The sequence below is a fragment of the Salvelinus namaycush genome, chromosome 22 (genome assembly GCF_016432855.1).
Source record: "Salvelinus namaycush isolate Seneca chromosome 22, SaNama_1.0, whole genome shotgun sequence".
In the NCBI taxonomy this organism is placed as follows: domain Eukaryota; kingdom Metazoa; phylum Chordata; class Actinopteri; order Salmoniformes; family Salmonidae; genus Salvelinus; species Salvelinus namaycush.
Window position 1 is genome coordinate 5356553 of NC_052328.1, and position 12931 is coordinate 5369483.

Genomic DNA, 12931 nt, shown 5'->3' on the forward strand with positions numbered 1-12931 from the left:
CATCATTTCTTCAATTCTGACCAGTTTCCCAGTCCCTGCCGATGAAAAACAACCCAACAGCATGATGGTGCCATCCCTATGCTTCACTATGGGGATAGGGTTCTCGGGGTGAAGAGGGGTGTTGGGTTTGCGCCAGACATAGCGTTTTTCTTTATGGCCAAAAAGCTACATTTTAGTCTCATCTGACCAGGATAGCTTCTTCCATGTGTTTGGGGAGTCTCCCACATGCCTTTTGGTGAACACCAAATGTGTTTGCTTATTTTTTTCTTTAAGTTTGGCTTTTTTCTGGCCACTCCTCCGTAAAGGCCAGCTCTGTGGAGTGTACGGCTTAAAGTGGTCCTATGAACAGATACTCCAATCTCCACTGTGGAGGTTTTCAGCTCCGTCAGGGTTATCTTTAGTCTCTTTGTTGCCTCTCTGATTAATGCCCTCCTTGCCTGGTCTGTGAGTTTTGGTGGTCGGCCCTCTCTTGGCAGGTTTGTTGTGGTGCCATGGATTTAATGTTGCTCCGTGGGATGTCCAAAGTTTCAGATATTTTTTTATAACTCAACCCTGATCTGTACTTCTCCAAAACGTTGTCCCTGGCCTATTTGGCGAGCTCCTTGGTCTTCATGGTGCTGCTTGCTTGGTGGTGCCCCTTCTATAGTGGTGTTGCAGACTCTGGGGCCTTTCAGAACAGGTGTATATATACTGAGATCATGTGACACTTAAATAAAGTCCACCTGTGTGCAATCTAACTAATTATGTGACTTCTGAAGGTAATTGGTTGCACAATATATTTTTTAGGGGCTTCATAGCAAAGGGGGTGAATACATATGCATGCACGCACCACTTTTCCATCTTTTTTTTATTTGTATTTTTTGAAATAAGTTTTCTTTTTCATTTCACTTCACCAATTTGGACTATTTTGTGTATGTCCATTACATGAAATTCAAATGTAAGGTTGTAATGCAACAAAATACGAAAAACATTAAGGGGGATGAATAATTTGTAAGGCACTGTATGTAGATATACAGTATTTAGGGGTAAAGTGACTAGGCAAATGGACAGATAATAGTCGGTGGCAGCAGCGTATAATAGTCGGTGGCAGCAGGTGAGCGTGAAAGGGTGTGAGTGTGTGTGTGGCGTTAGTATGCATGTGTGCGCGCATGTTCTTTGTGTGGGCATATGTAGTGTGTGTTGGGGTGTCAGTGTAAGTATGTGTGAGTGTGTGGGTAGAGTCCAATGTGTGTGCATAGAGTCAGTGCAAGAGAGTTAGTGCAAAAACCGGGTAAATACAGGTAATCCAGGTAGCCATTAGCTATTTAGCATTCTTGTTTAGCAGTCTAATGGCTTGGGGGTAGAAGCTGTTCAGGGTCCTGTTGGTTCCAGACTTGGTGCACCGATACCGTTACTATGGCTTGGGTGGCTGGAATCTTAGAAACATTTTGGGGTTTTTCTCTGACACCGCCTGGTATACAGATCCTGGATGGCTGGTAGCTCATTCCCAGTGATGTACTAGGCCGTACTCACCACCCTCTGTAGTGCCTTGCGGTCGGGTGCCTTGCGTTTGCTGTGCCAAGCAGTAAAGCAGCCAATCAACATTCTTTCAATTGTGCAGCTGTAGAACTTTTTGAGGATCTAAGGGCCCATGCCAAATCTTTTCAGCCTCCTGAGGGGGACAAGGCATTGTTACAACTGTGTGGGTGTGTGTCGATAATGTTAAGTCCTTAGTGATGTGGATAATGAGGAACTCGACCCATTCCACTACAACCCCATCGACTTGGATGGGGAGATGCTCGCCCCTCCGTTTCCTGTAATCCACAATCAGTTATTTTGTCTTGCTATAATTGACGGAGAGGTTGTTGTCCTGCCACCACACTGGCTGGTATCTGACCTCCTCCCTATAGACTGCGTGATCAGTCCTACCACCGCCGTGTCATCAGCAAACTTGATGATGCTGTTGGAGTCATGGGCAGCCACGCAGTTGTGGGTGAACAGGGGGTATGGGAAGGGACTAAGCACATACCGCAGAGGGGCCCCCGTGTTGATGGTCAGCGTGGCGGATGTGTTTTTGCCAACCCTAACCACCTGGGGGCGGGCTGTCAGGAAGTACAGGATCCAGTTGCAGAGGGAGGTATTCAGTCCCAGGGTCCTGAGCTTGGAGGGGACTATAGCGTTGAATGCTGAGCTGTAGTCAATGAACAGCATTATTTTATAGGTATTACTTTTATCCAGGTGGGTGAGGGCAGTGTGAAGTGCAATAGAGATTGCGTCATCTGTGGATCTGTTGGGGCAGTATGGGAATTGGAGTGGGCCCAGGGTGTCTGGGATGATGGTGTTGATTCGAGCCATGACCAGCTTTTCAAAGCACTTCATGGCTATAGATGTGAGTGCTAAGGGGCGATAGTCATTTAGGCAGGTTACCTTGTCGTTCTTGGGCACAGGAACTATGGTGGTCTGCTTGAAACAAGTTTGTATTTCAGGGATAGGTTGAAAATGTCAGTGAAGACACTTGCCAGCTGGTCAGCACATCCTCTGAGTATGCATCCTTGTAATGAGCGTTTGGATTAGTGGCAGCTCTGTTTCTCAATGCAGATGTTGCCTTTACTCCATGGCTTCTAGTTGGGATATGTACGTACGGTCACTGTGGGGACAAAGTCATCAATGCACTTAATGAAGCCGGTGACTGATTTGGTTTACTCCTTAATGTTATCAGATGAATCCCAGAACATGTTCAAGTCTGTGCTAACGAAACAGTCCTGTAGTTTAACATCTGCTTCATCGGACTACTTCCATATTGAGCGTGTCACTGGTACTTCCTGTTAGAGTTTTTGCTTGTAAACAGAAAGCGGGAGGATAGAGTTATGGTCTGTTTTGCCGAAGAGAGTGCGAGAGAGAGCCTTGTATGCGTTTCCACGTGAGGAATGAAGGTGATCTAGAGTGTTGCTGCCTCTAGTTGCACAGGTGACATCCTGGTAAAAATGAGGTAAAACGGATTTCAGTTTCCCTGCATTAAAATCACCGGCCACAAAAAAACACTTCCTCTGAATGTGCATTTTCTTGTTTGTTTTGGGCCCTATACAGTTCATTGAGTGCGGTCTTAGTGTCAGCTATGGTTTGTGGTGGTAAATAAACAGATAAGAAAAGTACAGATGAAAACACTCTTGGTAAAACTCAGGTGAGCAAAAACTCAAGACTTCCTTAATTCTACTGCAGTGGGCTAAATCAGGGTGATTCTTGGTAGTCTTAAACAAATCTACTTTGAAACAAAAGTATACACCTCACACACATGGTTACAGTGCATTCTGAATGTATTCAGATCCCTTGACGTTTTCCACATTTTGTTACGTTACAGCCTTATTCTAAAATCGATTACATTTTTTTCCCCTCGTCAAACTACACACAATATGCCACAATGACAATGCAAAAACATGTTTTTTAAACATTTTACCAATGTATTAAGAATTTAAAAAAGAAATATCACATTTACATAGGTATTCAGACAATTTACATGGTTGAAGCACCTTTGACAGCGATTACAGCCTTGAGTCTTCTTGGGTATGATGCTACAAGCTTGGCACACCTGTATTTGGGGAGTTTCTCCCATTCTTCTCAAGTTCTGTCAGGTTGGATGTGGAGCATCGCTGCACAGCTATTTTCAGGTCTCTCCAGAGATGTTCGATGAAGTTCAAGTCCGGGCTCTGGCTGGGACACTCAAGGACATTCAGAGACTTGTCCCGAAGCCACTCCTGTGTTGTCTTGGCTGTGTGCTTAGGGTCATAGTCCTGTTGGAAGGTGAACCTTTGCCCCAGTCTGAGGTCTTGAGTGCTCTGGAGCAGGTTTTCATCAATAATCTCTCTGTACTTTGCTCTGTTCATCTTTGCCTCGATCCTGACTAGTCTTCCAGTCCCTACCTCTGAAAAACACCCCCACAGCATGATGCTGCCACCACTATGCTTCACCGTAGGGATGGTGCCAGGGGTACTCCAGATGTGACACTTTGCATTCAGGCCAAATAGTTAAACCATGGATTCATCAGACCAGAGACTCTTGTTTCTCATGGTCTGAGACTCCTTGGGTGACTTTTGGCAAAATCCAAGCAGGCTGTCATGTGCCTTTTACTGAGGAGTGGCTTCCATCTGACCACTCTACCACAAAGGCCTGATTGGTGGAGTGCTACAGAGATGGTTGTCCTTCTGCAAGATTCTCCCATCTCCACAGAGAAACACTAGAACTCTGTCAGAGTGACCATTGGGTTCTTGGTCACCTCTCTGACCAAGGCCCTTCTCCCCCCGATTGCTCATTTTGGCAAGGAGGCCAGCTGTAGGAAGAGTCTTGGTGGTTCCAAACTTCATCCATTTAAGAAAGATGGAGGCCACTGTGTTCTTGGGGACCTTCAATGCTGCAGAAATGTTTTGGTACCTTTCCCCAGATCTGTGCTTCAACACAATCCTGTCTTGGAACTCTACGGACAATTCCTTCGACCTCATGGCTTGGTTTTTGCTCTGACATGTACTGTCAACTGTGGGACCTTATTTAGACAGGTGTGTGCCTTTCCAAATCATGTCCAATCAATTTAATTTCCCACATGTTGATTCCAATCAAGTTGTAGAAACATCTCAAGGATGATCAATGGAAACTGGATGCACCTGAGCTCAATTTCGAGTCTCATAGCAAGGATCTGAATACTTATGTAAATAAGGCATTTCTGTTTTAAATTTTTTTTAATTAAAAAATTTCTAAAAATCTGTTTTTGATTTGTCGTTACGGGGTATTGTGTGTAGATTGCCGAGGATTATACATTTTTCCATCCATTTTAGAATAAGGCTGTAACGTAAAATTTTGGGGGAAAAGTCAAGGGGTCTGAATACTTTCCGAAAGTACTGTAAGTGCCTTGTTATAAAAAGGATGCATGTTTAGGAATATTTTTATTCTGTACACAATTCCTTCTTTTCATTATTCTATACACGCTTCCTTATTTTCACTCTGTCATTTAAGATAGCATTGTGGAGTAACTACAATGTTGTTGATCCATCCTGAGTTTTCTCATATCACAACCATAAAACCCTATAACTGTTTTAAAATCACCATTGCCCTCATGGTGAAATCCCTGAGCGGATTCCTTCCTCTACGACTGTGGTCACCAAACGGTTGGTCACGATCGACTGGTAAATCTCCAAGCCATTTCTAGTCGATCACCAAAAATGTCTGTTAAAAACCCAATGATAAAGCCTTGCATTCCTATTTTTTATTTGTTTCGCGCTGTTGACGGTAAGTGCACTTGATTCAGCAGCCCTAAAGCCGGGAAGGCAAATTTCCCATTTTGAACCCTTTCATGTGTCTGAAGGTACGTGGCATATCAAGAAGCTGATTAAACAGCATTATCATTACACAGGTGCACCTTGTGCTGGGGACAATAAAAAGCCACTCTAAAATGTGCAATTTTGCCACACGACACACGCTTGGAAACACTACAGCCAAAATGGGAGCCACTTAGAAAAACTACAACTTCTCCCTCATTTTTCAAAAAAACAGCCTGAAACTCTCAAGACTGTTGACATCTAGTGGAAGCCCTAGGAACTGCAATCAGGGAGGATTTCGCCCTATAATAAAAGTGCCAGCCATTGAAATCAGTGTGATGCAGATTTTTTTTGGGGGGGGGTGGGGTTTGTCCTTGGGGTTTTGCCTGCCATTTCAGTTCTGTTATACTCAGACATTATTTTAACAGTTTTAGAAACTTTAGAGTTTTCTATCCAAATCGACCAATTATATGCATATCCTAGCTTCTGGGTCTGAGTAGCAGGCAGTTTACTTTGGGCACGCTTTTTATCCGGACGTCAAAATACCGCCCCCTAGCCCAAAGAGGTTTTAAGAAGGACGCCTGTATTTTTGTAGCCTAATTAATAACTTCACTATGCTCAAATGAATATCCAGTGTCTGTTTTTTCCCCCCACATCTACCAGTTGGTGACCTTCTTGTGGTTGAATCTGTGCTTGAAATTCAATTGAGGGATCTTACAGATAATTGTTTGTGTGGGGTACAGAGATGGGGTAGTCATTGCAAATCATGTTAACCACTATTATGGAACACAGAATGAGTCCATGCAACTTATATGATTTGTTAAGCACATTTTTACCCCTGAACAATTTAGGCTTTCCATAACAAAGGGGTTGATTACTTTTTGACTCAAAACATTTCAACTTGTCACTTTTATTCATTTGTTTAAAAACATCTCAAAACTAAATTCCACTTTGACATTATGTGCAGATCAGTGAGACAACTTATCAATCCATTTTAAATTCAGGCTGTAACAAGACAAAATGTGGAAAAAGTAAAGAGGTGTGAATACTTTCTGAAGTAAAACAGTTTGTAAAGATCTTAAAACGTGACCAGTGTTCAATGATTCTATGTACATAGGGCAGCAGTCTCTAAGGTGCAGGGCAGAGCACCGGGTGGTATCCGGCTAGTAACAGTGACTAAAGCTAGTGGTGACTATTCACCAGTTTGATGGCCTGGAGATAGAAGTTGTTTCTCAGTCTCTCGGTCCCAGCTTTGATGCACCTTTACTGTCTCCGCCTTCTAGATGGTACCGGGGTGAACATGCTGTGGCTTAGCTGGCTGAGGTCCTTGATGATATTCTTGGCCTTCCTGTGACACCAGGTGCTGTAGATGTTCTGGAGGGCAGGCAGTGTGCCACCGGGGATGCATTGGGCTGACTGCACTACCCTCTGGACAGGCCTGCGGTTGCGGATGGTGCAATTGCCGTACCAGGTGGAGATACAGCCATACAGGATGTTCTTAATGGTGCATCTGTAGAAGTTCTTAGGGGCCAAGAGGAATTTCTTCAGCCTCCTGACGTTGAAGAGGCGTTGATGCACCTTCTTCACTACACTATCTGTGTAAAGGGACCATTTCAGGTTGTTAGTGATGTGCATCACGAGGACCATGAAGAGGTGAATGGCGCGATGCTCTCTCTGCTCTCCTCTGCTCCTTTGTTTTGTTGACGTTGAGGGGGAGATTATTTTCCTGGCACCACTCCGACAGGGCCTCCCTGTAGGCTGTCTCATCATTGTTGGTAATCAGGCCTACCTCTGTTGTGTCGTCACAAAACGTGATGATTGAGTTGAAGACGTGTATGGCCACGCAGTCATGGCTGAACAGGGAGTACAGGAGGAGGCTGAGCACGCACACCTGTGGGGCCCCCATGTTGAGGATCACCTTGGTGGAGGTCTTATTGCTTACCTTCACCACTTAGAGTTGGCCCATTAGGAAGTCCAGGACCCAGTTGCACAGGGAGGGTGTCAGACCCAGGGCCTTGAGCTTAGCGATGAGCTTGGAGGACACTATGGTGTTGAATGCTTAGCTGTTGTCGATGAAAAGCATTCTTACATAGGTATTCTAGGTGGGATAGGGCAGTGTACAGTGGAGGAGTTATCTGATTTGCTGAAGGGAGGGTAGGGGAGGGCCTTGTAGTCACCCCAGAAGGGACAATAGCAATGATCCAGGGTTCATGTTGCAAGTGTAGCACAGGAGATGTGTTGATAGAATATCGGTAGCATTTTCCTTTATTCCTTTATTAAAGTAACCAGCTACAATAAATACAGCCTCAGGGTATGCGGTTTCCAGTTTGCACATTGTCAAGTGTAGCTCCTTGAATGCAGTTGTGGTGTCGGCTTGTGGGGGGGGGGAATCTATGGCAGTGACGATGTCCGAAGAACATTTTCTCAGGAGGTAATGCAGTCGGCATTTGATGGTAACGTACTCCAGATTGGGAGAACAAAAGGGACTTGAGTTCCTTTACGTTACCACAATCCCCCCATGAGTTGTTAATCATGAAACAAACCCCTCCACCTTTCTTTTTCCCATAGAGTTCTTTCTTCCAGTCCGCGCGACGGACATAGAACCCCGCTGGCTGAATGGACGGGGACAATGTATCCGGAGAGAACCATGATTCCGTAAATCAGAGTATCTTACAATCCCTGATTTCTCTCTGGAAGGAGATCCTCGCTCTGAGCTTGTGTTCTTTATTGTCTAGGAACTGAACATTTGTGAGTAATTGTATGCATGCCACCTGAGTCTGTCTAGGGCCCCACTCCTTCTACCTATTCTCCTGTGTCTGCGTTTTGGTGCATCCCCCGGGATGAATAGAGCTGCCTCGGGAAGATCAAACAAAGGATCCAGGCCAAGGAAGTCGAATTTCTGCTCGAATTTCTGGAGATTTACTGTCCATCTGTCACGTTCCTGACCTGTTTTCTGTTGTTTTGTATGTGTTTGACGGTCAGGGCGTGAGTTTGGGTGGGTAGTCTATGTTATGTGTTTCTGTGTTGGTTTATGGGTGACCTGATAGGGCTCTCAATTAGAGGCAGGTGGTTTTCATTTCCTCTGATTGAGAGCCATATTAAGGTAGGTGTTTTCACTTTGATTGTTGTGGGTGGTTGTTTCCTGTGTCAGTGTTTGTTGCACCATACGGGACTGTATCGTGAGTTCGTTTTGTTTGTAGTCAGTACTTGTTCGTTCGTTCTTCGTTGTATGTAAGTTCGTAGTCCAGGTCTGTCTACTTCGTTTGTTGTTTTTGTATCTATTCAAGTGTTTTTCGTATTTTCGGTTTTGTTAAATAAATATTATGTCTAACTCCAACGCTGCATTTTGGTCCTCAAATCCCTACTCCTCCTCTTCGGATGAGGAGAAGGAGGAAGCCCGTTACAGAACCACCCACCAATCCAGGACCAAGCACCAACAACAGGAGAGGCTGAATTATTTGGAGAAATGGACATGGGAGGAAGACCTAGAAGGCAAAGGACCCTGGGCGCAGCCAGGAGAATATCGCCGCCCCAAAGAGGAGCTGGAGGCAGCTAAAGCTGAGAGGCGGCGATATGAGGAGGCAGCAAGGAAGCAAGGCTGGAAACCCGAGAGGCTCACCCAAAAATTTCTTGGGGGGGGGGGGGGGGGGCTAAAGGGGAGTGTGGCGAAGCCGGGTTGGATACCTGAGCCAACTCCCCGGGCTTACCGTGGAGTGAGAGGGCGTCGTACTGGTCAGACACCGTGTTATGCGGTAAAGCGCACGGTGTCCCCAGTACGCGTGCTTAGCCCAGTGCGGGCTATTCCACCTTGCCGCACTGGGAGGGCTAGGTTGGGCATCGAGCCGGATGTCATGAAGCCGGCCCAACGTATCTGGCCTCCAGTACGTCTCCTCGGGCCGGCGTACATGGCACCAGCCTTACAGGTGGTGTCCCCGGTTCGCCTGCATAGCCCAGTGCGGGTTATTCCACCTCGCCGCACTGGCAGGGCTACGGGGACCATTCAACCTGGTAAGGTTGGAGAGGCTCGGTGCTCAAGAGCGCGTGTCCTCCTTCACGGTCCGGTATATCCGGCGCCACCTTCCCGCCCCAGCCCAGTACCACCAGTGCCTACACCACGCACCAGGCTTCCAGTGCATCTCCAGAGCCCTGTTCCTCCTCCCCGCACTCGCCCTGAGGTGCGTGCCCTCAGCCCGGTACCTCCAGTTCCGGCACCACGCACCAGGTCTACAGTGCGCCTCATCCGGCCAGAGCCATCCGTCTGCCCAGTGCCATCTGAGCCATCCGTCTGCCCAGTGCCATCTGAGCCATCCGTCTCCCCAGCGCCATCTGAGCCATCCGTCTGCCCAGTGCCGTCTGAGCCATCCGTCTGTCCCGAGCCATTAGAGCCGCCCGTCTGTCCCGAGCCGTCAGAGCCGTTAGTCAGTCAGGAGCCGCTAGAGCCATTTGTCAGTCAGGATCTGCCAGAGCAGCCAACCAGACAGGATCTGCCAGAGCCGCCAAACAGACAGGATCTGCCAGAGCCGCAAACCAGACAGGATCTGCCAGATCCGCCAGCCAGCCATGAGCAGCCAGATCCGTCAGCCAGCCATGAGCAGCCAGATCCGTCAGCCAGCCATGAGCAGCTAGATCCGTCAGCCAGCCATGAGCAGCCAGATCCGTCAGCCAGCCATGAGCTGTCCAGCCAGGATCCGCCAGAGCCGTCCAGCCAGGATCCGCCAGAGCCGTCCAGCCAGGATCCGCCAGAGCCAGCCATCCAGAACTGCCCCTCAGTCCAGAGCTGTCTCTCTGTCCGGAGCTGCCCTTCAGTCCGGAGTTGCCCCTCTATCCTGAGCTACCTCGCTATCCTGACCTACCTCTCTATCCTGACCTACCTCTCTGTCTTGAGCTACCTTATCCCGGTGCTGCCCCTTGTCCTGGTGCTGCCCCTTATCTTAAGGTTAACATTTAAATTAAGTGGGTGTAAGATGAGGGTGGTCATTCTAAGGGGGAGACGTAAGCTGGGATTGACTATGGTGGGGTGGGGACCTCGCCCAGAGCCTGAGCCACCACCGTGGTCAGACGCCCACCCAGACCCTCCCCTAGACTTTTGGTGGTGCGTTCGGAGTACGCACCTTGAGGGGGGGGTTCTGTCACGTTCCTGACCTGTTTTCTGTTGTTTTGTATGTGTTTGACGGTCAGGGCGTGAGTTTGGGTGGGTAGTCTATGTTATGTGTTTCTGTGTTGGTTTATGGGTGACCTGATAGGGCTCTCAATTAGAGGCAGGTGGTTTTCATTTCCTCTGATTGAGAGCCATATTAAGGTAGGTGTTTTCACTTTGATTGTTGTGGGTGGTTGTTTCCTGTGTCAGTGTTTGTTGCACCATACGGGACTGTATCGTGAGTTCGTTTTGTTTGTAGTCAGTACTTGTTCGTTCGTTCTTCGTTGTATGTAAGTTCGTAGTCCAGGTCTGTCTACTTCGTTTGTTGTTTTTGTATCTATTCAAGTGTTTTTCGTATTTTCGGTTTTGTTAAATAAATATTATGTCTAACTCCAACGCTGCATTTTGGTCCTCAAATCCCTACTCCTCCTCTTCGGATGAGGAGAAGGAGGAAGCCCGTTACAGAACCACCCACCAATCCAGGACCAAGCACCAACAACAGGAGAGGCTGAATTATTTGGAGAAATGGACATGGGAGGAAGACCTAGAAGGCAAAGGACCCTGGGCGCAGCCAGGAGAATATCGCCGCCCCAAAGAGGAGCTGGAGGCAGCTAAAGCTGAGAGGCGGCGATATGAGGAGGCAGCAAGGAAGCAAGGCTGGAAACCCGAGAGGCTCACCCAAAAATTTCTTGGGGGGGGGGGGGGGGGGCTAAAGGGGAGTGTGGCGAAGCCGGGTTGGATACCTGAGCCAACTCCCCGGGCTTACCGTGGAGTGAGAGGGCGTCGTACTGGTCAGACACCGTGTTATGCGGTAAAGCGCACGGTGTCCCCAGTACGCGTGCTTAGCCCAGTGCGGGCTATTCCACCTTGCCGCACTGGGAGGGCTAGGTTGGGCATCGAGCCGGATGTCATGAAGCCGGCCCAACGTATCTGGCCTCCAGTACGTCTCCTCGGGCCGGCGTACATGGCACCAGCCTTACAGGTGGTGTCCCCGGTTCGCCTGCATAGCCCAGTGCGGGTTATTCCACCTCGCCGCACTGGCAGGGCTACGGGGACCATTCAACCTGGTAAGGTTGGAGAGGCTCGGTGCTCAAGAGCGCGTGTCCTCCTTCACGGTCCGGTATATCCGGCGCCACCTTCCCGCCCCAGCCCAGTACCACCAGTGCCTACACCACGCACCAGGCTTCCAGTGCATCTCCAGAGCCCTGTTCCTCCTCCCCGCACTCGCCCTGAGGTGCGTGCCCTCAGCCCGGTACCTCCAGTTCCGGCACCACGCACCAGGTCTACAGTGCGCCTCATCCGGCCAGAGCCATCCGTCTGCCCAGTGCCATCTGAGCCATCCGTCTGCCCAGTGCCATCTGAGCCATCCGTCTCCCCAGCGCCATCTGAGCCATCCGTCTGCCCAGTGCCGTCTGAGCCATCCGTCTGTCCCGAGCCATTAGAGCCGCCCGTCTGTCCCGAGCCGTCAGAGCCGTTAGTCAGTCAGGAGCCGCTAGAGCCATTTGTCAGTCAGGATCTGCCAGAGCAGCCAACCAGACAGGATCTGCCAGAGCCGCCAACCAGACAGGATCTGCCAGAGCCGCAAACCAGACAGGATCTGCCAGATCCGCCAGCCAGCCATGAGCAGCCAGATCCGTCAGCCAGCCATGAGCAGCCAGATCCGTCAGCCAGCCATGAGCAGCTAGATCCGTCAGCCAGCCATGAGCAGCCAGATCCGTCAGCCAGCCATGAGCTGTCCAGCCAGGATCCGCCAGAGCCGTCCAGCCAGGATCCGCCAGAGCCGTCCAGCCAGGATCCGCCAGAGCCAGCCATCCAGAACTGCCCCTCAGTCCAGAGCTGTCTCTCTGTCCGGAGCTGCCCTTCAGTCCGGAGTTGCCCCTCTATCCTGAGCTACCTCGCTATCCTGACCTACCTCTCTATCCTGACCTACCTCTCTGTCTTGAGCTACCTTATCCCGGTGCTGCCCCTTGTCCTGGTGCTGCCCCTTATCTTAAGGTTAACATTTAAATTAAGTGGGTGTAAGATGAGGGTGGTCATTCTAAGGGGGAGACGTAAGCTGGGATTGACTATGGTGGGGTGGGGACCTCGCCCAGAGCCTGAGCCACCACCGTGGTCAGACGCCCACCCAGACCCTCCCCTAGACTTTTGGTGGTGCGTTCGGAGTACGCACCTTGAGGGGGGGGTTCTGTCACGTTCCTGACCTGTTTTCTGTTGTTTTGTATGTGTTTGACGGTCAGGGCGTGAGTTTGGGTGGGTAGTCTATGTTATGTGTTTCTGTGTTGGTTTATGGGTGACCTGATAGGGCTCTCAATTAGAGGCAGGTGGTTTTCATTTCCTCTGATTGAGAGCCATATTAAGGTAGGTGTTTTCACTTTGATTGTTGTGGGTGGTTGTTTCCTGTGTCAGTGTTTGTTGCACCATACGGGACTGTATCGTGAGTTCGTTTTGTTTGTAGTCAGTACTTGTTTGTTCGTTCTTCGTTGTATGTAAGTTCGTAGTCCAGGTCTGTCTA